The sequence below is a fragment of the Rutidosis leptorrhynchoides genome, chromosome 2 (assembly GCF_046630445.1).
Source record: "Rutidosis leptorrhynchoides isolate AG116_Rl617_1_P2 chromosome 2, CSIRO_AGI_Rlap_v1, whole genome shotgun sequence".
Classification (NCBI taxonomy): domain Eukaryota; kingdom Viridiplantae; phylum Streptophyta; class Magnoliopsida; order Asterales; family Asteraceae; genus Rutidosis; species Rutidosis leptorrhynchoides.
This window is the reverse complement of record NC_092334.1, coordinates 470,252,501-470,258,708: the sequence shown is the minus strand read 5'-3', so window position 1 is coordinate 470,258,708 and position 6,208 is coordinate 470,252,501.

The window sequence follows — 6,208 nt, the reverse complement described above, 5'->3', positions numbered from 1 at the left end:
TTATAACTTCTAATCCGTTCATCGAAACCATTCGATATCTAAAGGAAGAGTTCTTAATTTTTCGCTAGCTTTCCAAGGACATGCATATTTTATACCTTATCTCAACTGCAAGTGTAACTAATTCAAGATTCAACCTAACCTGTCTAAGGGCAATATCAAAAGTACAAGCATGCATAATCCTAAATACTCGAGCATTAGTCAGGGATACACTATTTGTATGTAAAAGTTAAATTATGAGTACTCACGTATCAATATTGAGATTCAATATTGCAGGAAAGGTACGTAGACGCAACGAAAATGATAAACACTATATTGATCTCACGAGCATACCCATGAACCATACTCAATCACCTCCATAGCTATAACCCATAATTTCCTTAATCCTATCCTACTCGAAAAACAATTTCGAAATCACTCGGACAGCACTCCGTCGTAATATTTTATGTATACTAATAATATCTTGAAATAATACGGAGTAAATATATATATGTAAATCGATTGAGAGAGTTTAGAGAAAAATATTTTCAAGTTTCTATGAAATAATGAAACCTATTGAATTCTATTTATAATAAATTTTTGAATTATTAAAGTGAATTATTAAAGTATGAATTATTAAAGTGAATTATTAAAGTATGAATTATTAAAGTGAATTATTAAAGTATGAATTATTAAAGTGAATTATTAAAGTATGAATTATTAAAGTGAATTATTAAAGTATGAATTATTTAAGTGAATTATTAAAGTTAAAGTAAAGTAAAAATAAAGTAAAGGTAAAGTTTAAGTATAGTAAAAGTATAAAACTATGTACGTATAATACGCGTATAAATATATATAATATTAATTTAAATCGTTATATATATTTAATAAAATAAAATATAAATATCGTTATTTTAATAATACTAGTTAAGTAATGAGTTGTCAAAAGTGGTTCTAGATATTTATAAAAGTTATATACGTTTTAATAATAAAGTTCTTTTTAAACTGAAAACATTTTTGTACGTTTGAAACTAAATAGATCAATCGAGTTTTATGAGATTCAATCTTCCACTATCCTTTGTCTAGTTCTCAATGATTGACAATTTGTTCTTATTTATAATTCACTTTACCATTTTCCGAATATTGTTAAAATGGAAAGATTTCTCAAATCAACGTGGGCCTTTCAACAGAGACTTGTAATCATAATTCAATATATCTGATAATTCAATCATTTGATCTTATCTTCTAATTCCATTGATAAACTTTTTGAAACAGATACAATCATATAAAGTATTTAATCTAATATTTTGTTTACGTTTCAAGTTATAATATATATACACATATATATATAATCATATTCGTTTAATAGTTCGTGAATCGTTGGAACTTGGTCGAGGTTGAATGACTGTATGAACATAGTTTAAAATTCTTGAAATTTAACTTAACAAATATTGCTTATCGTGTCGGAAACATATAAAGATTAAAGTTTAAATTTGGTTGGAAATTTTCGGGTTATCACACGCGGAGATATGAATTAGCAGATACGCTAAGATAGGAATTTTGTCTATACACTATTCATGCAATGAATGCAATAAGACGTGTTTAGACTTAAGATGATAAGCAGGTAATTTTCGACAAGAAATGATAAGCAAAACTTTTGACATGCAGACCAGGTTCAAGTCCAGACTCATTAATATAACCTAACAACTACTAGGTCGAAGTCCAGACTTCACTAATGCATCCTAACAACTCCTAGTTAGACACACTAATGTCGACCTGGTTCGCTACGACCACCGCTCTGATACCAACTGTAAAGACCCGTCCTAATCCATCCGGACGAAGTCCATATCGATTATAAATGATTCACAACAGTTGATTACATCGCGAGGTACTTGACCCCTATATGATACATTTTACAAACATTGCATTCGTTTTTGAAAAGACAAACTTTCATTACATCGAAAGTTGACAGCAGGCATACCATTTCAAAATATATCCATCTATAATTGACTTAATAATAATATTGATGAACTCAACGACTTGAATGCAATGTTTTTTGAAATATGTCATAAATGACTCCAAGTAATGTCTCTAATATGAGTTAATGCACAGCGGAAGATTTTTTTTGTACCTGAGAATAAACATGCTTTAAAGTGTCAACCAAAAGGTTGGTGAGTTCATTAGTGTAACATAAATAATCATTTCATAATTTTAATAGACCACAAGATTTCATATTTCCATTTCTCATAAACATACATCCCATACATAGAGACAAAAATATCATTCATATGGATTGAACACCTGGAAACCGACATTCACAATATGCATATAAGAATATCCCCATCATTCTGGGATCCTCCTTCGGACATGATATAAATTTCGAAGTACTAAAGCATCCGGTACTTTGGATGGGGCTTGTTGGGCCCGATAGATCTATCTTTAGGATTCGCGTCAATTAGGATGTCTGTTCCCTAATTCTTAGATTACCAGACTAAAAGGGGGCATATTCAGTTTCGATCATTCAACCATAGAATGTAATTTCGATTACTTGTGTCTATTTCGTAAAACAGTTATAAAAGTTGCGCATGTATTCTCAGCCCAAAACTATAAAGGGTAAAAAGGCAAATGAAACTCACGCATATAAATATTGTAAAACAGTTAATAAAGTATTTGCATGTATTCTCAGCCCAAAAACGTAAAGAGTAAAAGGGATCAAATGAAACTCACGCATATAAATATTGTAAAATAGTTATTAAAACATTTCATGTATTCTCAGCCCAAAAATATATATAAAAAGGGAATAATGAAACTCACGCATATAATTATTGTAAAACAGTTAATAAAACATTTGCATGTATTCTCAGCCCCAAAAATGTAAAGAGAAAAAGGGAAGCAAATGAAACTCACAATACAATATTTTGTCGTAAAAATATTCATACGACGATACTGAACAATGCAGGGTTGGCCTCGGATTCACGAACCTATATCAGTTATATATATATATATATATATATATATATATATATATATATATATATATATATATATATATATATATATATATATATATATATATATATATATATATATATATATATATATATATATATATATTAACACACATAATAACAACTAACAAGTTTATATATTAATATTTATTTAATAAATAACTTATTTATATCTAATTATACATTTTAAATAAATACTTAATATTTATATATTAGATTCATATTAAAGTGTTTTAGTTAAAAAATATATATATAATGTACTAAGGTTTATGATTATATACTATAATGTTTTAGAATTAATATCTCCATACATAATTATTTTATTATCTATTATCTATAATATATATTTTCATAAAAATGTTTATTTGTTATAGTAATGATAATAATAATAATAATAATAATAATAATAATAATAATAATAATAATAATAATAATAATAATAATAATAATAATAATAATAATAATAATAATAATTCATTTAAATCATAAATAAATTTTAATTTTAATCATTTTCATAATACTTATAATTATAGTAATGATAATTAATCATAACAACAACAATAATAATAATAATAATAATAATAATAATAATAATAAATGAGAGGACTACCTTTAAATCAAATTGTTAAAAACAAATTGTCAATGCTGGGACTCGAACTGTGATCCCCTGCTTAAATACTAACACTCCATACCATCCCTCCATTCCTATTTTTCTGTATTATTTCACGATTTAATCTTTTTAAACCCGACTTTTCTGTTTTTCCTTTTTCTTTTTCTTCTTCACCAAGACCCATTTAATTCTTTCAACATCTTCATTTATTTTCGCTAGCATCATCATCGATTTATTATTAAAGTTATCATCGTAATACATATCATATTATGTATCATTCATCAACTAATTCATCATCTCTACCAATTATCACGGCATCGTTATACAACGTCGACATAATTTCCATCGTGATCGTATTCATAAATCATTATCATCATAGTTAACTCGCCAACATCTTCATCTCATTATCATGATCATTATCATAATACATAAAATCATACACTTTATAATTAACATCATCATCGTCCTCTTATCGTCACCATCATCGTTACAGTCTTCATCATTAATCATCATGCTTAGCGTCATTCGCTGATCAACAAAAACAGGAGGGGAATAGAGAGAGATGGGAGAGAAAAAGAAAGATGGCGTGTGATGGTGATGACTAAGGTGGCGATAGTGGTTGATTTGTTTGAGGATGAGCTGTAACAGAAAAAAATAGTGGGTTTCGTTGGTTGTTTGGGTAGTAGGGTGGTGTATAAATAACGGTTGATGGTGGCCGGTGATGGAGATGGTGGTTTGTCATGATGGTCGAACAAGGGACAGAGCAACAACACTTTTACTTAAACGATGGTGTTTGATGATTGTGATTGTTTGGTTTTTATGAGAGAGAGAAAAGAGAAAGAGAGTGGTGGTGGTATGGTTATGGTGGCGTAGGGTGGTTCATAGTGGAGTTTAGAGATCGGGTGTTGAGGTGGCGGTTGAGAGATGGTAATAGTGGTCGTGAGGTGGACAATGGTGGTGTGTTTTGGTTGTGATCGACAGTGTCTGCTGGAGATATATATGTCACATATATGTACATATATATTGTGAGTTTTGAGATGGAGAACAACAAACACAGCTATCATTAATTAAATAATTGTAGTGGAATGGATGAAAAGAACCAATCACACCATTTTTCAATTTAGGTACAGTATAGCAGCCATTATATTGTTTTCTTTCTACCGACGATATTCCACGGATATTATATAGTGTACATTGCTAAACAGTTAACGTATAAAAGTGTTCCTAAAAATCTCAAATTTTTAGATTAAATATATTTAATTATTTCACTCATTAACTGTTTGAAACCTGATCAAAAAGGTTCGATAATTATTTATTTTATGTTCCAATTTATATGTACGGAGTGCTAATATTTAATCTTAAAAGGGTAAAAATATTTTTGACAAATCTAAAATCTTCGTAATCAATTTACAGTCCAACTTTTATTTCAATCTTTCATGGACACGTACAATATCTATATTAAAACTAACAAAACATCAACCGAGTGTTACAGACGTTTACTAATTAAACTCAAAATCATTCATTTTCCATTTACTCTCTCTCTCTAAATATAATCAATTTTAAATAACAAGTTTTATCACATAAATATATATTATATATTTTTAAATAAATAGATTTAATATTATTTTATATATTTACAAATAGTATTTATATACATATATATATATATATATATATATATATATATATATATATATATATATATATATATATATATATATATATATATATATACATACATACATTTGTAATAATATTTTTCATTGTATCGCATATTATTTTACATATACATTTATTTATATATACATTTCTGTTTACAGTTAAAAGTTCGTGAATCGTCGAGAACGGTCGAAAGTCAAATGCATATTTGAAACAGTTCAAAATTTTAAGATTCAGTTTAATATACTTTGCTTATCCTATCGAAACCATATAAAGATTAAGTTTAAAATTTGGTCGGAAATTCCCGGGTCGTCACAGAGGCTATTTTGGGTACCTTACTAATGAATGACAAGTTCAAAGACACTCACAATGCACGAGTTGACTTGAAAAAATTGGGAATTCGAAAAGATTTTGGCTCAAACATAAAACTAAAGGTAAAAACATGGGCACTTCTTCAAACCTCTTCCCAAATACTCTTTAAAACCCGAAGACAGGGTAAGTTTTTGTAAATTCATTAAAGAAGTAAAACTTCCAGATGGGTTTGGATCAAACTTCGGGCATAAAGTGAACAAGGATAATACCAACATTATGAACATGAAATCTCATGATTGCCATATCATGATGCAACGATTATTACCGGTCGGAGTTAAGGCATTTTTGGACGAAACTATCTCTACACCAATAATGCAGCTATGCACATTCTTTAAGCAAATTTGTGCTCGAGAGTTAATGGTGGCAGACATGTTGAAAGCTCAAAAACAATTGATTAAACTATTATGTACTCTCGAGTTAATTTATCCTCCCGCTTTTTTTGACATAATGATTCATTTGGTGATGCATTTACCGGAAGAGGTGCCTATATATGGAGGGCATGTTTACATGAGGTGGATGTATCCAATTGAGAGATACATGAAAAAACTAAAAAATTATGTAATAAATAAAGCTAAGCCTGAAG